The 22310-nt window shown below is 48.3% G+C and overlaps 1 protein-coding gene across 1 annotated transcript in view; it reads right to left on the bottom strand.

Moving 5' to 3' along the window:
• Window positions 1–18672, bottom strand: part of PRR35 (proline rich 35) — a 52844-nt gene extending 34172 nt beyond the window's left edge. Inside the window, exons 1-2 of the mRNA XM_074964881.1 lie at window positions 18607–18672; window positions 15947–16027 (exon numbers count right to left, since the gene is read on the bottom strand). The gene's annotated coding sequence lies outside the window, so the exon portion shown is untranslated. The remainder of the gene's footprint in view (window positions 1–15946; window positions 16028–18606) is intronic.
• Between the last annotated feature and the right edge of the window lie 3638 nt (window positions 18673–22310).

Below are 22310 nucleotides of genomic sequence, written 5' to 3'. Positions count from 1 at the left end.
GAGTAGCTGTCTGTTGTGTGTACTTGACCGCAGAGAACTGGCAACAGCTCAAAGCAGTTTCTTCCCAGACAGCTTCCCTGCAAACAGTAATTTGTCCCGTGCAGGAAAATTTTTCCCAGTTGCCCAGCTGCCTGCAGTTCTGGCACCCAGAATCCCAGCTGGTGGAACTATCTTTAGCTTGTTTTTTTACTCAGATCAAGGCAATTTCTTTAGTTGACCCTGGCTATATTTTGCTTATTGTAGTTTGAATTTCTTCTCTTGGCACAGAAAGAGGCAAGTGTCACTCAGCTTATGAACAATCAGTATAGTTAATAACAATATTATTATTGATTGAGCGCCATCACCATGCAGGGCACAGAGACTGGAGGAAAGGACTTTAGCCAGAGGCTGAGTCTGAATTGCCGAACAGGCATGTAACATGAGGAGGCATTGCTTAACCATTAAATAACCCTGTGTGGTCTGTACTGGTCAAGTAATGACCGGGTAGAATAATAAAGGCCTGAGGCAAAGCCAACAGGCCTTTACACTCTAGAATGTCATTAGCTGATGCATAAAGATGGATAGAAAGTTCATTAACCCATTAGACGCCACCCCATAGATGGACAACCACAGGAGTGGCATGGAAATGATTCTGCAATTGCATTTGTATAGGCCCTGGAGAATTTGTGCATGTCCTGTCAGTTCTTGGCTCTCACGTGCAAACCATCTGTGGTGCTGAAGGGGTTAATGCCATGGTGAGCTATTTTTAATTAATACCAAGGGGGCAGGAGGACTTCCCTTGGTTTCCCACTTGGAATGTTGCTTTTGAACCACCCTGTGCGGAATATTCAGCACTGAAGATTCTACAGTTCTTTGCCATGTTGGTTAAAATACCAGATTGCTCCCAAAGATACTTTTTAATCAGTCAGGGAACTGAAATTCCAGCAGTCACAGGAAATGGTTGGAAATGTCTATGAGAAGAGGACAGCTGTATCGCCTCACCTGTGACTGGTTAAGTTAAGCCCTTAGAGCTCCTTTAACAGAATCTTTAACCTGGAAACGTTAAAATCTGAAATATGCCTCTGGACAAACTATCCTGTTAAAAAACTGCAGGCAATGGGCGCAAGGGCAGCAGAATACTTTTTATCTGGGTGAGAGTACCCCCAAAGCAAGTCATTTGAATGATGATGGCTAAGCAGAAACAGTAGATTTGTTGGGGTGCAAAAGACCCATTAGTCACAACCCCAGCACTACCCCTTCTCTGGATTTTTGATCTTTGCAATATACCTGTTCGGAATCTGCCAACCTAGCTTTCCTATATTCGTTCTCGTCTCTGCCAAGTGTTTGGATGACCAGTAATATAGGCAATATTTTTAGACAGATTAGATTATTCACTCAGGTGAGCAACTTTCTTCAAAGATTCAACATTACATTTTATTTTCTTGCTATCACATTCAATTGTAAGGAAGGATTCAAGAAAAAAATTATAACCATAATAGTTTTGATTAAATCTTGTTTCTAATCTTCCCCTTTCCCTTCCAGCTTTCTTGATTCTTTTCTTTCTTACTGCTTACATAGGTTTATGGAGTCATCTGATCTTGTATTAACTACTGTCTCTTTGACCATTTAAGATGAAACTATTTAAAGCAGTGTTTAGAAATGTGGCAATTAAAGTCTGCAGGAAACAGAGCATTAAAACAGTACACAGTGTATGGGTGTATATCTATTTTGATATAGATGCATAGATAAATAGAGATAAAAATAAATGAAAACCAGATCCCATTTTTAGTGAAACACACATTGAGGGGAAGAAACTCAAATTTGAAACAAACTTTTCTTTGAAGACTCGCACGAGCAAATTAGCAACTAAAGCAATTGGACAGATCATTATGGGATGAATCCAAGCAGAAAGACCACATCTGACCTCCTCAGTGCCAAACGTTCATAATAACAAGGAGTTAAAATACTCGAGAAGATATTGGCAGATTGGATCAAAGAAAGAGTGTTTATTTTTTAAATGCATTAAACAGTTTAAGCTGTTGCAGTTTTTGTTTGCAAGATTTTTATCCATCTATTTAACACAGATACAATTAATGAGGCAAGGTGGGGTACGTAAATCTTTTATTGGACCAATTTCAACTGGTGAAAGAGACACGCTTTCAAGCTACACACAGCTCCTCTTCAGCTCTGTGTAGCTCGAAAGCTTGTCTCTCTCACAAACAGAAGTTGGTCCAGTGAGAAATATTAACTCGCCCACCTTGTCCCTCTCATATCCTGGGACCAACATGGCTACAACAAAACTACAAATATATATTCAATTCATATGTACAATTATACATATATGTGTTCCTATCTATTATCATATGTACTCACTCATCTATGTAGAATACATACAATTATAGCACATACATAGCTCTAGCTTGTCAGTCTACCTTTCTACCACCATACATACCCATCAAACTCGCTATTGATCTAACTCTTAATCCCCAACACCATGCTCTCTAAATGCACAAATTAACTGTAACACTAAAATAGCTCTAACTTCTCTCTCTGTGTTTCAGACTTGTCCGCCTCTTGGCTGACTTCATGTCCTTTTGAAATGTTCAACATCAACTAAAGTCCCCTTCTTTCTCTTTGCTAATCGGAGAGAGAGAGAAAAAATCTAGGAAAAAAAATCCCCAAACTCCACTTTTTTTCCTTTTACTAGAATTGAATATTTTTCTGAAAACTTTTCTCTCCTTTCCCCGAGGTTCTGCCTCCCCCTAGCCCTGTGTAGAAAGCCAAAGAGAGAAGAATTATCAAAGATTCTCTTCTTCCGTCCCATGCTCATCCCCCTCCCTTCGCCCAGAAATAATAAAAATTTTATGACTTACGGAATCACCCCCCGACTGCCCCACTCACTAGTCTGTCCGGGGGGCCCCTCACCTCCTCTGATCAACAGGAAAAGGCAGGAGGAGGGCCAGCAGGTAAAAGCTGCAGGTAGGTTGGATGGGCTTTGGGTGTAATTCCCCCACTGATGAGAGAGGGATCCCCAAGCTCGCACCTGCCAGTGCCCTGGTGAGTTGCGCTGGTACCCTGCCTAGCTGGGCGTTGTGGTTATGAAAGCAATTCCTTCATAGCATTTATATGTATGTTTGTAGAAATACATCAAACTCAGGAACAGAAGCACAATCCAACAAGCCTTCACCGCCCGCCCCCCTTGGTTGCTCTCATTTGTACCGATTTGCCCTTGAGGCTTTTTTCTGATTTGCAATGTCCCTGGCAGTGTTTAGATTGGGGAGGGGGAGAAGGGGGGGAGAGCAGGAGATAGCGGGGGGGGGGGGGACTAGGCAAACAGAAGTCTAGCTTGCCAAAAGCAGTTCAGACCCAGAAAGCGCCTTAATGTGCACAGACGGAGCAGGCTGGGAGCGAAACCAGCTGGGCTGGAGTGGAGCGTGCTTAGTGTGAGGCATGGGGAAGGCTGGTTTGGAGTTGTGTGTGCGTGTGTGTCTCGGGGGTGGCTTATTACACTAGTTAGTTTCCCCTGGGGGGAGTTTACTAGGGGGAGGGATCAGGTTAGATGTAAAAATTCCTTTTCAAACATTAACTGTTTCCTATTGACAGGGCCCCACTGATGCTAGATGCCGAGCTAATATTCCCCGCCATTGATCCTTCTCCTACTCCCACTGGCAGGGAGATCCTCTCTGGATTTCTACACTCAGCAAGCCCCCATACCCTGCCGATCCTACGCCAGTGCAGAGGGGCCCTCGATAGCCACTGTCTGAGCTGTGCAAGGTAAGTACCTAGGAATAGCAGCAGGGTGTGCTCACAGGGGAAATTCACAGCAGGCACCATTGGTTTCATAAGTGACTTGTCCAAGATCACACAGAGAGTTTATGGGACAGCCAAGAGTCCTAGTCCAGCGCCTTAACAATAAGATCATCTTCCTCTCTAGGTGAGGTGGTGGTGCACCAGGGGTTAATTGTAAATAACACCCTGAACTTGGTAGCTATGGTGTTTACTGCAGTGTAACAATCACATGATTAATACTCCAAGATGGGCAAAAGATCCTGGGGCTGGGCTTTCCTGTACATGTGTATGTGCGCCACCCACAACTCATGGCTACATTCATGGCCCAGGACCATCTTTACCCCCGGGGCACAAGTCTCCTATTGGTTGTCTTTCCTGACAGAGTAAGGAGCCACAGAATGAGATGATGAGTGTCAGGCGATGGATCAAGTGCCTTGCAGAGGCGGGGGTTAATCAGGCAAATGCCATATGGTGGAGAGCAAAAGTCCATCTCTCAGCCCCCAGCAGCCGGCTACATGACAGTTCCCTATATCTACATCTAGTAAGCATGATTGCCAAGTCACTTGTGGGGAGACTGAAGTACTGTGTAGTTCCTGGGATTTCACCATGTTACAAACTCTACTGCAGGCACCCTTGCAATTACGGGGATGTGCATGGCCATTACAAATGTCCCCTAACTTGAACAGCCTGAATCTAGCAAACAAATCTCTGTATAATTACTGTGCATTTATGACCAGCCCCACCGGAGCTGGGAGTGGGCTTTGAACATCTATCTACCTACAGCCTGCTCTTTGGGGCCGGGACCATCTGTTTGTTATGAGCTCATAGAGAGCATAGCACAAGGGGCCCTGGTCCACAACTCAGGCTCCTAAGTACTTATGATAATACAAATAAATAATGATATTAATATTGTGCTGCTATTGTTTGAGGTCAAAGGTCTTTAGGTGTGTAATTCCCGTAAATTTCATTTTCAGCTACACTTGGCCTCAGCAATGTCTATTCCACTGTGCCGTAGTCCAATTCACTACCCTGGAGGGACTTCATTATCGATAGCTGCAATCAGAGTTGGTTGAAAGAAGGATAAAATAGCTCAATTTTAAAAAATCCTGATTGTTTTTCAAAATGTACACTTCTTGGAATATTGGAAATTCTGCCATTCAAAAATATTGGGCCAGTCATAACTTTTCATTTCAATGAGTCAATATTTTTTCCCATTTATTTTTCAGATTTTGAAATTGGAAATTTCAGAATGGGAAAAACCAGCGCTAGTGGCAATGCAAACAACACTTGGATCCCAGAGTCTTCGGTTTGCAAGATATGCTCCCTATTTACTGCACGCACACACAGACTAGTTATGTATTTGCAGTAAATTCTTAATTCTTAATCTCTAATAAGGCCTGATCTGGTCAGTTGCTGAGTTCCCTCCACAACCTCTGACTTCAGTAGGAGTTGGGGGCACCATGCAGAATTGGGCCCACAGTTTGGGGGGTATGTTCAAATGCATTTCCCAAAATCAGGATGTCTCTCTGAACCACCTGAGTCTGAAGAGGGCCCCTTGTGAGTTTTCTGGTACTTCCAGTTTCCAACTGGACTATGGGAACAAACTCTCTCAGAGCATTTCTGGACCTCCCACTTCCCCTTCTGCCAGGAAGAGGCTGCATGAAGAGGAAACATTTAGAGGACAAAAGTTAACCGGTTTTTGCTCAGCCTCTGAGACATTTTGGTTCAGGTTCTAGGATGGGTTGGGCCTTCGTTTTTATCAGAGATGTGCCCTGAAACAGACCACTCCTCAACTTCAGACACGGTTACAACCCCGCTGGCCCCTAGATCTATAGTGGGCTGAACCGAAAGTGAGCTCCATACGCTCTCAAACGGTGGATCTGCTTTGGGCCCATTTCTGTTTAACATGATCCCTTCACCCCTCCTAACTTGATATCCTGCAGCTGCAAGGATGTTGTCTGCTGGTTTCAAATTCCACCCAGGGAGCTGTGACATGAGTAATATTTTTCCCTTTCAGAGAAAGTTTCTCCCCTAATCCTACACCCCATCCCATACTCCTCCTCTCTGGTGAATGAGATGGTGTTAATCATCCAAAGTCCCAGCTAAAGTCCTACCTGCTGGACTGCCCATCCTCTCATGAAGGCCTGCCTATTACATTCTCCTTCAGACACTATATGGCCAGGACGGCTGAATCTTTCTGACTCTGCTCCTGCCCATGTGCTGGGTCTTCAGGGCTATTTTCTTGGTTGCCAGTTTGTTTCCTCCTTGTGAATATTTTTCTTGAAGCCATTCTGAGGATGCAGGATGAGAAGTCAGTGCTCCTTCCAGGGCATCACAGAAGCCAGCCATTCCCCCAATCTGTTGGCATTTGGAAAGCCACCTGTGCTGGCTTTGCAGCACCATCTGGGAAAGTGAAGGTCAGAAGGGGTTGACTTCCCGTTCTCCAGAACCAGCTGAGCGGAGAGTTAGGGATGTGACTGGGTGGGTTTGGAGGGGACAGAGTACTCCTGCATCCTCAGCTAAAGCAGGGTGGAAGGGAAAGGGAGATCCTGACAGTACCCAAAGAAAAAGAAATCTGTGGTATTTACAGTGAGGAGGAGGAGGAAGAAAGGGGATGATGAAGATCTTGAATGCTAGCAGCATCCTTGAATGTGTGGAATTTACAGCCATTGGCCCAATCAAACTCCACCTGTGTGGGGCTTGCACCCAGGGTGCTGTACACCAATAGCTCTTTGTCAGTTTCTCCCAGCCACAGAGCTCATGTGGCTTAGACAGGCCCCTGAGCTGAATCTTTGGGGTTAACTCTATTAGAACCCCCACCCCACTTCCTGGAGCCTCTGGGCTGCCCTCACGGATGTCCAGGTGCCTTTGGCCCCACAAGGCCGTTTCAGCAGCTGGGAATAGTCAGACCATAGAGATGCAAGGGTTGCAACCCTACCTTGGGTGTTGCCAGGGCAGGGGGAGAGAAGGTGCCCGGGTGGCCAGATCTCCCATCTTTATGGACTCTTTGAGCTGGCAGAGCAGTGCAAAGGGGCTGTAGACAACTGAAAAATCAACCCCAGGGAGTTTTGGTCTCCTGCTATCCCCTGCCACAGGGGAAGGAGCTACTGGAGCCATTATGTGCCATAGCTAGGCATGCAGTTAGAATGCTACCATTATATGCCACACAGCACCCTGCAGAGCAAAGCAACTCTCAGAACTCCCAGGAGAGTTTCTCCTCTCATGGAAGGGGCCCCTTTTCGCCTATCAATATAGTAAAGAAATAACTGTGTATTTCCTTGCAATGACCCTGCACGTCCAAGGATACTGTAATTAATCTACAGCCATCTAAGGCTTTGTGGTTGTCACAGTGCTGCACCCAATAGCCCCCTGGAATTGTGTGTGCATAGAACGGAGAGCGTCCTGCTCCAAACAGCACAAACTCCTACCATCTGAGCTGAGTGCTAGCTGTATAGGGCCTAGACACAGAAGGGAGCAATTCTGAGTCCAGCAAGAGAGGGCAGTGGCATATGTACACCATGGTCTGATTATTCATCATTCCAAATGGTACTGCACACCTGCTCAGAGCTAGACCAGCCTAGGAAATGCCCAGGCTATCCAGGAGCTAAGGAACCCAGGTGTCCTGGAGGTAGCTGCATTTTTCTTTTAAAGTAGGCAGGTCTAACCCTAGTCTTCTGTTTGGTAAACAAAAAATGTCTACCTATGCCTAATGCGCAGCGAAAGGAAGAGCTCTGTTAGCAGCGGTGAGGACCCCCAGGTGAGCAGTTCTGATTCCGTCCAGCAGAGGGCAGTAATAGCTCATTGCCCTGGTGGGAGTCACTACCATGAGAATTGCATACAAAAAAGTGTGTGTCAAATGGGAATTGTAACCACATCGTTTTCCCATGTCTGCTTTGCAGGGACCTGGATTTGCTTCTTGCACAAATATATTGGGTTTAAGGCCTCTCAGAAGGTGCAACTTGCAGTTCCAAAGTGTCTGTTTTGCAGTTGTAATTGGTTCAAAGGGAGGGCTTCTCCCCTCCACTCCAGGTAAAAGCCCTGCAGCTAGCAAGGGGAGACTTTGCTTGGGTCAGGCGCTGCACAGGGCCTCTGCCCCCTATTCCCACATTCCTTGGTGTAGGGGCGTGGCTGGGGAGTCTCCCTCTTGCTGAGTGTCTCAACCGCTCTGGTGGTTTTACTTAGGTAGGGTGACCAGCTAGCAAGTGTGAAAAATCGGGACAGGGTTGGGGGAATAGGTGCCTAGATAAGACAAAGCCCCGAATATCAGGACTGTCCCTATAAAATCAGGACCTCTGGTCACCCTACGCTTAGGGGAGAGGTTGTTGTTGCTGCTGTTTAATAGGAAGCAAGTGTTTTTCAAGCCAAGGCAAAAAGGGTTTGCCCCAGCAGATCAGACTGTGGATCTGCCACATCCCCCCAGCTCAGTCCCAACATGACAGATGAGCTCCCAGCAGGGTTGTCGCAATGCTAGCCAATGACAGACACAAAGGGCTGGGCCCAGTGAGGCTGTAGCAAATGAGATTTACAAATTTACAGAAAATTTACACTGGGGAGGGCCAAGCCCCCCACAAGTGGCTTCAAGCCCTCCCCAGGTCTGACTGTGGGAGTGTCCAGGAGCCCCAGCCATGGGTGGGAACTCCATTGCGCTAGATGCTGTACAAACACAGACCAAACAGTTCCTGGATCTCTCGTCCGTGAGCTCAGCAATTCTTTGTTCCATGAGCAGCTCCTGCCCTCATCTACCCTCTCCCCCAACCCCATTACCAGGCTCAGGTCCTTCACCCCATAGCAACAGCATCAGTTACATTATCTGCTATTTGGCAGCTGCCAGGGCTGCAGGAATTGAGCAATCCGCAAGCCTGTTTCAAGGGACGCCAGGTTAATTCGTAACTCATCAGTGTTTGCCCGATACATTGGGCAGGCGGCGCAAGGCTGGGGGGAGGGGAATCTTTGTCCAGTGCTCCCAGGGGAAGTTGTCCTTTGATAAGATGATAACAGAACCGGCTGGGCACATTTCCACAGGTAACTGGAAAGTTTTATTTGTCTCCTACTGCCTGAAAGGTCAGGGTGTCCTGCTTTCAATTCTATTTCTGTGTGGTGCCCTTTGTGTTTTGATCTGAGATATGTTCCCTTCTGAAGGATCCTTAATGAGTGTTCCTAGATGTAATTGAGTGACCGGCCATCTGAACCTCTCAGGTGCTTTTGCTTAGGGGAGGGGTTGTTGCTGCTGCTGTTTAATAGGAAGCCAAGTGTGTTTCACAAAGGATTTGCTCACAGCAAATCAAATCATCCTTCCCAGCAGGAAGACAAGGTCAAAGACAGTGTTGTCGCAATGCTGTCTGATGATTGACACAAAGGAGGGGGCCCAGATTCCCAAAGGTGTTTTGGCACCTAACTCCTATGGGATTTGGTACCTAAATACCTTTGAGGATCTGGGCCTGGGAGGCAGCAGAACTCCTGGGTTCTGGTCTAACCTCTGTGTGACCAGCACTTCCACTGTGGCCTTTGTAGCTCACAGGAGGGCTTGGGAGGTTAGCCTCCCAGCTATCTCTGAAGCACTTTGTGAGCCTGAGGGTTAAGATGTATGCATACAAAATTCTGTATGTAATACACAGATCAGAGTGTACTCAGCCCACTGCCCTCCACTAGACAGAATCAGAACTGCTCAGCTACATAGCATAAGTCCCAGTATTGGAGATGATGTCTCCAGCAGCAGTGAGTTCCACTCGTATAAGATGTGTCTCCATTGATGTGTTCTAAATGTACTGCTCTTTTAATTACATCATAACCCAAATTCTTGTACCATGGAGGGACTGATCCTTTCTCATTGCACTGCCCCCAAAATGTAGCATGGCACAAGGGCCAAACTAGGCCAATGCCACCTTGTGTTTGCCAGACAGCAGGGGCAGATGAACCCATCTGTGATAGAGAAGCTTTCCTTGGTCAAACCTATATGAACTGGAGTGCAGATCCTCAAAGGTATTTAGGTGCCTAATGCTCATCTAAATCAATGGGAGTTAGGCGTCTAAATACCTTTGAGGATCTGGGTCTGGGTGCACCTTTTCATCCATGGCCTCCAAGTCCAATGGAAGGCACCAAAACCCAGTGAATTTGTTGGGAACGGAATCTGGACTCCTGCTCATTGCTAGGTCAGATGGAGAGTGTTTGTTCAGAGCGTCTAAGTGGGGTGAGTCACAGGGAACGCCCTGCTGCAGCTCCTTGGCCAGCAGGAGTGGATTCGGGCTCTACCTGTGGCTGTAGCACAGTTCGGATGGGGGACTTTCCAGTAGCGTGTGTGAAGCTAGAACCAGGACACCGAAATGTTACCCCTCTCAGCAGTGCTCTAGGGCAGGCAGAAGGGAACATTCCATATCCAAGCAAAACAATGGGGCAAGGGGAGAGGGAGAGATAGCTCAGTGGTTTAAGCATTGGCCTGTTAACACTAGCGTTGTGAGTTCAATCCTTGATGGGCCATTTAGGGATCTGGGGTAAAAATTGGGGATTGGTCCTGCTGTGAGCAGGGGGTTGGACTAGATGACTTCCTGAGGTCCCTTCCAACCCTGATATTCTATGAGTCACAGCTGGGATTTAGGGAGGCTGAAAGTATTTATGCATGTGGGATTTGACTAGACACCACCACAAACACCCCTACTTTTCCCCAAAATGCCATGGCGTCTTTAAGAACTGGAAGAGGTCAGGGCTTCAGTTTTAGGCCTCATCTGCAAGATGGGACCTCCAGCATCACAGTACCCATTGTGTGCTCTCTGGGATATTGGAGCAACACTCATTCAGAGTGAAGAGAGCCACCCACTGAATCACCAGCTTTCCCATCCTAAAGTACCCTTGTTTCTTCCGATGGTCACCCATCCAAATCATGAACAGGCCTGATGCTGCTTAACTTACAGGATCTGACAGCTAGCCCAATAACATAAGGAATGCCAGCCCTCAAAGCTACTGTTGAGCCATAGAACTAAACCTGATTGGTCCAGCTCTCAGTTATTCTTTGCTCAGGTTGCATTCCATTTGCTCCCATGGAAGATACTGTGTTATAGGCCCCAGCCTGACTTACAAACTATTCTACAACTCTGGGCCAATCAGAAGAGGCATAAGAAAGACTACAGGGCGGTTTATCTTTGTTCACGTAGCAAAGAAATGCCCAGCTTTGAATCTATAGATTGGCCCTTTAACTAAAACAAGCTCCAGGGACCATAGAAACAAAGGAGTCTTTGGTTTGGTTTGGTTTTGGCAGACAGACAGCCTTTGCCCAGGAGGGCTTAGCATGAAAAATGCATGTGGGGATCCAGGCAATGGTAGGATGCTAGAAAGAGGCGATCGATCAAGTAGCTCTGAAAGCCACACAGCTGTGCCTGTTTCCCTGCCTTCTCTGAGTCTTTGCTGCTGTTGTTCTTGGTGAGGGGGATATTTTTTTGTTCCGTGCAGTCACGCTGCTGCTCAGTTTGATTAAGAAAGTTGCTGTGGAGTAGGGACTTTTGCATCCAGGCAAACTCCAAGGAAGAGAACTGCCTGAATGAAGGCAATGGGATGGCTTTGCAGTTATTGTCTCATTTTCCTCTGTGATTTGTCTTTGTTAATTGTTCCAGACAGGCTTTCGGTTTGATTCTGGACACTTTGGCCTTCACTTGCCAGCTCCAGAAATAGCCGTAATCAAGATCAAGATATTCAAACGTGATTTTCACCAGTGATTTGGCCCAACTTTAATTTTGGGGAGCCCACCTGGAGACCCCTTTGTGCTCAGCCCTCCAGGCACAAAGCTTCTCTGCAGCCAATATATCCAGCCAATGGCAGCATACAGCCACCTAGGAGCATCGCCCATGGCAGGGCTGCTATAACAGTTACTGTGCTATCCCCTGCCCAGAACCGAGTGTGTCACCTGGGTGTTGCTGCTCCCTGGTGCTCCCCAGCAGCTGGAAGTACCCCTGTGGGCTGTTGGCAGCTGCTGTAGCTTATAGAAGTTCTGGGGGCCAGGCCAGTGCAGAACCAGTCCCAGGATCAGGGCACCAAAAGGGACCCTTTGCAAACTCTCCCTCCCTCAGCTGCACCCCAGCCCTTCTTGGGCACACCAGCCTCCATGCGCAAACTTAAATCCACTTAAATTGACACGCCAGAGTTTCGAAGTGGCATCAAGCCTGCCTCTAAAATCATGTGATTGGCTTTTTGCTGGTGCTAACGGGGCTGGATATATTGGCTGCAGGGGAGCTTTGTGCCTGGAGATTGGAGCCCCTGTTTGTGGTAGTCTCCCCATCCCTCAGTAGGCTCCCTTGTGACATGTCTTCTGGAGATACCATGGGTTTAGAGAAGCTGGGAGCTCTCATCCTGTCCATACTCTGCCATTGTAGCCTGACACCTGATGGTAGAGGCTGGGACTGGATCCCTCCAAGGGTATGGCCATGTTGCAATCAAAATCCCGAGGCACTGAATCTAAGAGCTTGGGTCAGCTGACTTGGGCTTACAAGGCTAGGGCTGTGGGGCTAAAAAGAGCAGTGTAGACATTTGGGCTTGAACTGAAGCCTGGGCTCAGAGACCCTCTGCCCTTGTGGAGTCTCAGAGCCCAGGCTGCAGCCCTAGCCCAAATGTCTATTCTGCAATTCTATAGCCCCATAGCTAGAGCCTTGTGAGCCTGAGTCAGCTGACCCAAGCCAGCGGCAGCAACACTGCGGGTCTTGTATTGCAGTGTAGACATACCCTAAGCCTCTCCTCATACTCAGCCTATACCCATACAGGACCTTGCCCTGCTGCCCACGGGAGGCACTGTGGGGAAGTGATTTGTAAAGACACTGCCAACTACACCACTTCCAGCCTCTTCCGGTGGGGGTGTTTAGGGGTATAGTGTAGGAGTATCAAGCCCCTCCCAGCAGGGGGTTCTGAGGGGAATGGCATAGGAGCACCGAACCCTTCCCAGCAGGGGGCGCTGAGGGGAAGGCATAGGAGCACCAAGCCCCTCCCAGCAGGGGATGCTGAGGGGAATGGGGTAGGAGCACTGAGCTGTGTCCAGCAGGGGGCAGGAGGAGGGGGGGAGGCGGAGACACTGAGGGGAATGGCATAGGACAGGGGTGGGCAAACTTTTTGGCCTGAGAGCCACATCTGGGAATAGAAATTGTATGATGGGCCATGAATGCTCAGAAAATTGGAGTTGGGGTGCGGGAGGGGGTGATGGGTCTGTCTGGGGGTGTGGGCTCCAGGGTGGGGCCAGAAATTAGGAGTTCAGGGTGGAGGAAGGGGCTCCATGCTGTGGTGCAGGCTCTGGGGTGGGGCTGGGGTGAGGAGTTTGGGGCGTAGGAGGGTGCTCTGGGCTGGGACCAAGGGGTTCGGAGGACAGGAGGGGGATCAGGACTGGGGCAGGAGGTTGGGGTGCGGGAAGGAGTGCACGCTCTGGCTGGGGTTGCGGGCTCTGGGGTGGGGCTGGGGATCAGGGGTTTGGGGTGCAGGAGGGTGCTCCAGGCTGGGATCAAGGGGTTTGGAGGGTGGGAGAGGGATCAGGACTGGGGCAGGGGATTGGGGCGTGGGGAGAGGCTCAGGGATGCAGGCTCCAGGTGGCACTTACTTGAAGTGACTCCCGGAAGCAGGGGCATGTCCCTTCTCCGATTCCTATGTGGAAGCATGGCCAGGTGGCTCTGCATGCTGCCCCATCCACAGGCACCGCCCCTGCAGCTCCCATTGAAGTGCCAGAGGGGGGACATGCTGCGGCTTCCGGGAGCCACATGGAGCAGCCCCTGACCCTGCTCCCCAGCTTGAGCGCTGGATGGGAGCCATGTCGCAGCTTTCTGGAGCCGCGTGGAGCAGCCCCCAGCCCTGCTCCCTGGCTGGAGCACCGGAGTGCCGGAAGACCCCACTCCCCAGTGGTAGCTTGAGGGCTGGTTTAAAATGGTTGGTGGGCCAGATCCAGCCCGTGGGCCGTAGTTTGCCCACCCTGATGTAGGAGCACTGAGCTGTGCTCAACAGGGGACACTAAGGGGAATGGCATAGAAGCACCGAACCCCTCCCAGCAGGGCGCTGAGGGGAATGGGGTAGGAGCACTGAACCGTGACCAGCGGGAGGCGTGATGAGGGGAATGGGGTAGGAGCACTGAACCGTGACCAGCATGGGGCGGTGAGGGGAATGGGGGTAGGAGCACTCAGCCGTGACCAGCAGGGGGCAGTGAGGGGAATGGGGTAGGAGCACTGAGCCCCTCCCGGCAGAGGCGCTGAGGGGAATGGGGTAGGAGCATTGAGATGTTCCCAGCAGGGAGTAATGAGTGGAATGGGTGGAACTGGTGAGTGTCTTAGCCCTAGGGCTGAGGTTCCACAATCCTGGGCCCCATGTGGCTGGGCAAGTAGTGCCCTGTGTGGGCACAAGGAGGCCCCATGGAGGCAGACTCTGGCACAGCTGCCAATAACATTTCCCACCACTCATTTGCAGGACATTTCAGGAGTTTGCATAATCATCTCTAGATGTGCCAACGGTGTGGTGGTTCTTTAACTGTCAGGGAGGGAGGGAGCTTTACAGGGAGCTGCCTCTTGGGCTAATGGCTAGTGAAAAACAAAGGGAACTCAAGGAATGGGATCTGTATGACTCAGCATGGAGCTTTGTTTCCATCTGATAACTAGCACCCATTCCACCTCTAAGCAATGTGCCTGTGTAGCTCTCACCGCCTGGTTTGTCTTTAGCTGTTGTGGGTTTAACCCCCACTCTGAGCTGCTTGCTATTTGTATGCAACATTAAGTTTTGTATTCACACACATACTGTAGTGGAGGAGCTGATAAATACAGAAGGGAGTAGCCTTGTTTGGGGGCGGGGGGGGGTTAGCTGTGGTGATTTTAACAGGACAAATATCTTGAGGATGCAAGGCTGGGGTCTCACCTGTTTCTGGAGAACAAACAAGGTCCACAGTCTAACCTGAAATGGATTGGAGAGAGAGATGGAACAGGAAGGACAAGACAGACCATGAATAGGGAAGAGGAGAAAAGCCAGCTCAGGAAAGGAAAAGGTCTTAAGAAAGAGAGGGTTGAGTCACCACAGCGCTACACACACCCTGCTCCAGGGTCACAGTTCGCCCACATTTTATCACCTCTCCCTGTCTTCACTGAGATCCTGTCAAGCCTACCTCAGAGCCTGGACTGAACCACAGCTGTTGCTTTCAAAACCTGCAGGCTCCCCGGATCCCTTGAGGTCAGCTGGTGCACAAGAGCATTCTGGGATTCCATCCTCTGACAAGGGCAAGTCCTGGAGTGAGTGAGCTGAGGGCAATGGCTGGAGACTCCTGCCAGATCTGCTGAGCCTCAGTGATGGGTTGCAAAGGAGAATGCAAGCAAGGGAACAAGAATGGGTTGGGGTGCTTAGGTCCATGCTAGGCCAGGTGGCCTCCTGGGAATTCAGCCAGTGAAGTAATGAGGTCTCTGCAACAGACTGTGAACAGCTCCAAGGGAACCACTGAGAGCTCTTGAGTTAAACAAGGCAGGATTTGCAAGGTTCCTGATGACCTGCTTCCATCTAACAAGGAGGAATGGGCTGGAATGGTGCAAATGAAAAAAGCAAGCTATGGTGCGTGTCCTCATGGTGAGGTCAAGCAGATTGCAGAACAGGAGAGCGTGTGGGTGCCCTGTCACTGGAGCCATTGAAAACTGGACCATTCAAGCACAGTAAAGAATGACCCAGCACTGCTCCCTGGGCATAGAGAAAAGGTGATCTGTTAAGGCTCTTCCTCCTCTAGCCTCGGTGATCTGACATTATGTCCTGGAAGGCCCATCAAGTGACAAAGCTATGGGGGGAGGAGGAGCCAGTCTGTGATCACATCTTGACTGGAAAATATCAAGGTGTCTCCAAAAGGAGTCGCTGTTGGGGAAATGGAAATAACAAGAGGTTTGCACGAGGCTTTAACTGCATCATCTGCTTTCGCTCCACTTAGTGGGGAAAAACCTCAAAGATCACTTAACTCCATAAAAAATCCCTTTCCATGAAAATTCCCCTCCGGGTCTGAATTAAAGGCACCAGGCTGTTCTGAGCTAAAGCCGAGACTCCCGGTTAATGCAGCTTCTTCTCAGTCACAATGGGGACAGCCATGGGAAGAGCTATATGTGCAGCACGTCTTGCCCTGATTGGACAAAATGTTGGCCCCACTAAAGTCTGTTGCAAAACTTCCATTGATTTCAATGGTGCCAGGATTTCACCCAGTATGTTTTACCTGTGCTTATCCTCGAGTGACTCGATGGGGACCTCTCTTTGTCTCTCCTATGATCCCAAGTCCAGGACCGGCTCTAGGCACCTGCAAAGCAAGCACGTGCTTGGGGAGGCACAATGCCAGAGGCGGCATTCCGGCCACCCTTTTTTTTTTGTTGCTTGGGCAGTTGCGCTCTCGGAACTCGGGGCGGCAAAAAACCTAGAGCCGGCCTTGCCCAAGTCAAAGGCTCAGTTTCCAGGTCAAAGGATGCTTTCTCTACTCTGGTCCGCCTTGCCTGGGAAGTCTCTGCACCTTCCCACCCACTGCAAATTCCTGCAAAGCTAGCCACAAGCTGTTGGAGTGTTTGCAAGATATCCTGTCTCTCCTGGGGCTAGGGGGTGCCCTGATGGGGTGGGAAGTGGGTGGCACAAGGAGAGGAAATTGATCTGTTTTCCCCCAGCTTTGTGCTAATGATTGATATTGGTAACACTGAGCTATTCAGAGAATCAGACTTCCAGTAACAAATGTGTGTGAAATCCCTTGGCAGCAATGGCGTTACACCTGGGGTCAATTTCCGCCAGTGCATTGGAAATTTCATAGCAGGAAGGTTCAGGTTAACAAAAAACCCAACTCCCCACAGTGTGCAGGTACAGACAGAGCCCTCTGATTCCAGAGATCCTGTCATTGAGCCCTGAGAGTCTGTCTTTGAGTGACAGTTTCTCAAGCACAATGTATTTTTTGGTGGCTCCCCATCAAACCCCATTCCCATCCCACACCTAAAGGAAAATGGTATTGTGCCCAAGGATCATAACTCTGATATGGCTGTGAAAGGACATGGGGAGAGCCTCCAGGGGAGTTCAATGACAAGTCACTCCCATGTATGTCACAATTCTCAGCACCATCAGACCCTATAGACTGGCATCCTATTCATTATAACATATAGAATTAGCATCTCCTACATAAGGGACAATTTCTGTACATTCCCAAAGACCAGCATACCAGTTCTGTTAACACTGATGTGGTATTAGACAGACTGATTAGTACTGAAAGGGTATTCCAGTCAGACAGCAATGACTGCCGAGTGACTATTCTAAACAATAGCCCATAGATAGCCATGCCATTCCAAGCAATTCCATCTCTGGGGTCTGGCGACTAAGGCTCTGCTGCAGTAGTTTATTATGAATGGAATTACAGCCTCTTATTACTTTATTACATTAACTGCTTAGGGACACATCCTGATATCCTTACTCAAAGTCAGTAGCAATTACTCCACCAGTGTCCCCATTGATTTCAAGGGGACTGTTCCTGTAGGAAAGTACTAGTCCACATGAATAAGGAAATTAAAATTTGGCCCTTTATAAATATTAACAATACCTTGCATACTATAGACTTCAAAGTGCTTTACAAAGCTGCAAAAGTAGGATTACCCTGCAAAAGTAGGTACAAATTGGGAAACTGAGTCACAGGAAAGCAGTGACTTGTCTAAGATCCTCTTTATGAGCATTATTATAATCCCTTCTCTCTCTCTCTCTCTCTCTCTCACACACACACACACACACGGATAAAGCTACATCTATAGTAACACCCCTCCTGTGATCATGGATGTCAGATCTGAATTCCCCCATGGGCTTGTTTTTCTGGTTTAACAGTTTCATGCCCACATTTGTTCATTTCATTAATGACCTTACAGCTCACTCCAGGTATTAGAAGTTTATTAGTGTTTTCAAAAGCATCTTTCCCCATGCACCATCACTACTTTCTGTTTCCCCATAACATCATCCAGCGCAATCTGAGTCCTGGCAAAGCAACACAGACACAAAACGCAGTATGTTCTCCACCCAGTAGGTAGCCTACACAACAGATGGTTTTCACAGTTGTCTTCACTCACTGGGGCAAATGAGCTAACCCTGGCAGTGTGGGTCTCTCTCCCTTCCTACGTGAACACATGTCATAATAGAAAAGCCACCAGGTGTTCTATATAAACCTCTACACACACACACACACACACACACACACAGGACAGGCGCTTCACTATTTCCTTTTGATACAGCTGCAGTTAAGGACCAAGTCACCAGTTTGGTTTAGACAGGGACTGTTCAGAGCAGCCAGCGATGAAAATTCCAGTACATCCAAGTGCCACTCAGCCAGCTCACTGGGATGGGACTCTTAAGCAAATCCAGCACAGCTCAGAAGGTTTCACATTTAAAGAAAATGCTTTTGAAGTTGCTGGATGTGGTTTGGGTAACTAGCTACGGTGTAGCCAAGCCCAGCCTCCCAGGGCAGGTGTCAGTCAGATCACAAAACAAACAGCCCAAGAAGTGGTTGTGCAACATGCAGCAGGAGGAAACTGGTCAAAATACACCCCAGAAAACAAATGACAGCCAGGACAGTTGGATGTGCTTGGATTTTTAGGACATGTAATAAGAAATTCTGAAGCTTTATGTTTTAGCTTTACATACACACTTGCTTTTATACTGTATGTGCATAACTCTATTGCATAGTCACACAGCCCACAAACATATTGCACACTTTAGAGAATAGGATCAAAATTCCAAATTTCTACGGAAGTCCTGAGCTGAAAACAATACACATCACACTGCCCTTCTCCAGAAGTTAGTCTGATTCTAGCTTTCTACTCCCATCCAGATGGAGCTCCTTGTTAAGCAAAAGGATGAGTGACTTACCTGAAAGCAGGACCTTCTCTCTCTCTCTGTCTGCTCTGCCTGATGTTCTCTCTGTGAAAGTGGGAAGCGTTTTAGATTGTGCAGTAGGTATATATTGTCTGCAAGTCTGGCCTAAGGGCGTCCATCACTCGGCCTTGCTTTACTCCTGCCCCTATATGGAAGATACCGTCACATGCTTGCAGCTCCCAGCTATCCGTATGGCAAAATAGGAAAGAAGGAAAATGGGAGGGTGGTGGGGGGGAAAGGAATCTTCATAATCATGAAAGAGGCAGAGAGAATTTCTCCGCAAAAACCCACCAGACAGAAATCCCTGACTGACCCAAACTTCAGTTTTTCTTCTTTTGTATCTGTGGCTCCTGGCAGCCCCTTTCATGTTCCATTCAAGGCCCAGAAGATGTAAAGAGAAGTTTACCTTGATCTGATTTCTCTGGGTTTTTTCTCACTGGGAGATTAGATGAGGCATTGCGGGCGGAGGGTTAATGGACATTGTTTTAAAATATCAGGGGGTAACCGTGTTAGTCTGTACCCACAAAAACAACAAGGAGTCCGGTGGCACCTTAAAGACTAACATTGGGCAAAATAAAGCTTATGCCCAAATAAATCTTAAAAAGAAAAAGAAAAGGAGTACTTGTGGCACCTTAGAGACTAACCAGTTTATTTGAGCATGAGCTTTCGTGAGCTACAGCTCACTTCATCGGATGCATAGCATATCGTGGAAACTGCAGAAGACATTATATACACACAGAGACCATGAAACAAAACTTCCTCCCACCCCACTGTCCTGCTGCTAACAGCTTATCTAAAGTGATCATCAAGGAAGGCCATTTCCAGCACAAATCCAGGTTTTCTCACCCTTCCCCCCCCCCACACACACACACACACAGACACACATACAAACTCACTCTCCTGCTGGTAATAGCCCATCCCTCTTTGAAACCTCTCTTTATAATGCGCATGATAATCAAGGTGGGTCATTTCCAGCACTAATCCAGGTTTTCTCACCATCCTCCCCCCCCACACACACACACCCCCCTCCAAAAACCACACACACAAACTCACTCTCCTGCTGGCAATAGCTCATCTTACAATGTGCACAGCAATAATCCAAGTTTAACCAGAACGTCTTGGGGGGGGGGGGTTTGTAGGAAAAAAACAAGGGGAGATAGGCTACCTTGCATAATGACTTAGCCACTCCCAGTCTCTATTCAAGCCCAAATTAATAGTATCCAATTTGCAAATGAATTCCAATTCAGCAGTTTCTCGCTGGAGTCTGGATTTGAAGTTTTTTTGCTTTAAGATAGCGACCCTCATGTCTGTGATTGCGTGACCAGAGAGATTGAAGTGTTCTCCGACTGGTTTATTGAAGTGTTCTCCGAATGTTATAATTCTTAACATCTGATTTGTGTCCATTTATTCTTTTACGTAGAGACTGTCCAGTTTGACCAATGTACATGGCAGAGGGGCATTGCTGGCACATGATGGCATATATCACATTGGTGGATGTGCAGGTGAACGAGCCTCTGATAGTGTGGCTGATGTTGTTAGGCCCTGTGATGGTGTTCCCTGAATAGATATGTGGGCACAGTTGGCAACGGGCTTTGTTGCAAGGATAGGTTCCTGGGTTAGTGGTTCTGTTGTGTGGTATGTGGTTGTTGGTGAGTATTCGCTTCAGGTTGGGGGGCTGTCTGTAGGCAAGGACTGGCCTTTCACCCAAGATTTGTGAGAGTGTTGGGTCATCCTTCAGGATAGGTTGTAGATCCTTAATAATGCGTTGGAGGGGTTTTAGTTGGGGGCTGAAGGTGACGGCTAGTGGCGTTCTGTTATTTTCTTTGTTAGGCCTGTCCTGTAGTAGGTGACTTCTGGGAACTCTTCTGGCTCTATCAATCTGTTTCTTCACTTCCGCAGGTGGGTATTGTAGTTGTAAGAATGCTTGATAGAGATCTTGTAGGTGTTTGTCTCTGTCTGAGGGGTTGGAGCAAATGCGGTTGTATCGCAGAGCTTGGCTGTAGACGATGGATCGTGTGGTGTGGTCAGGGTGAAAGCTGGAGGCATGTAGGTAGGAATAGCGGTCAGTAGGTTTCCGGTATAGGGTGGTGTTGATGTGACCATCGTTTATTAGCACTGTAGTGTCCAGGAAGTGGATCTCTTGTGTGGACTGGACCAGGCTGAGGTTGATGGTGGGATGGAAATTGTTGAAATCATGGTGGAATTCCTCAAGGGCTTCTTTTCCATGGGTCCAGATGATGAAGATGTCATCAATATAGCTCAAGTAAAGTAGGGGCGTTAGGGGACGAGAGCTGAGGAAGCGTTGTTCTAAATCAGCCATAAAAATGTTGGCATACTGTGGGGCCATGCGGGTACCCATAGCAGTGCCGCTGATCTGAAGGTATACATTGTCCCCAAATGTAAAATAGTTATGGGTAAGGACAAAGTCACAAAGTTCAGCCACCAGGTTAGCCGTGACATTATCGGGGATAGTGTTCTTGATGGCTTGTAGTCCATCTTTGTGTGGAATGTTGGTGTAGAGGGCTTCTACATCCATAGTGGCCAGGATGGTGTTATCAGGAAGATCACCAATGGATTGTAGTTTCCTCAGGAAGTCAGTGGTGTCTCGAAGGTAGCTGGGAGTGCTGGTAGCGTAGGGCCTGAGGAGTGAGTCTACATAGCCGGACAATCCTGCTGTCAGGGTGCCAATGCCTGAGATGATGGGGCGCCCAGGATTTCCAGGTTTATGGATCTTGGGTAGTAGATAGAATATCCCAGGTCGGGGTTCCAGGGGTGTGTCTGTGCGGATTTGATCTTGTGCTTTTTCAGGAAGTTTCTTGAGCAAATGCTGTAGATGCTTTTGGTAACTCTCAGTGGGATCAGAGGGTAATGGCTTGTAGAAAGCGGTGTTGGAGAGCTGCCGAGCAGCCTCTTGTTCATATTCCGACCTATTCATGATGACAACAGCACCTCCTTTGTCAGCCTTTTTGGTTATGATGTCAGAGTTGTTTCTGAGGCTGTGGATGGCATTGTGTTCTGCACGGCTGAGGTTATGGGGCAAGTGATGCTGCTTTTCCACAATTTCAGACCGTGCACGTCGGCGGAAGCACTCTATGTAGAAGTCCAGTCTGCTGTTTCGACCTTCAGGAGGAGTCCCCCTAGAATCCTTCTTTTTGTAATGTTGGTAGGCAGGCCTCTGTGGATCATTATGTTGTTCAGAGGTATTTTGGAAATATTCCTTGAGTCGGAGACGTCGAAAATAGGATTCTAGGTCACCACAGAACTGTATCATGTTCGAGGGGGTGGAGGGGCAGATTGATAGAGCCAGAAGAGTTCCCAGAAGTCACCTACTACAGGACAGGCCTAACAAAGAAAATAACAGAACGCCACTAGCCGTCACCTTCAGCCCCCAACTAAAACCCCTCCAACGCATTATTAAGGATCTACAACCTATCCTGAAGGATGACCCAACACTCTCACAAATCTTGGGAGACAGGCCAGTCCTTGCCTACAGACAGCCCCCCAACCTGAAGCGAATACTCACCAACAACCACATACCACACAACAGAACCACTAACCCAGGAACCTATCCTTGCAACAAAGCCCGTTGCCAACTGTGCCCACATATCTATTCAGGGGACACCATCACAGGGCCTAACAACATCAGCCACACTATCAGAGGCTCGTTCACCTGCACATCCACCAATGTGATATGCCAT

This window comes from Natator depressus, chromosome 10 (assembly GCF_965152275.1).
Source record: "Natator depressus isolate rNatDep1 chromosome 10, rNatDep2.hap1, whole genome shotgun sequence".
NCBI lineage: Eukaryota > Metazoa > Chordata > Testudines > Cheloniidae > Natator > Natator depressus.
Note: the sequence above shows the minus strand (reverse complement) of the source record. Positions and strands in the feature narration are given on the sequence as shown.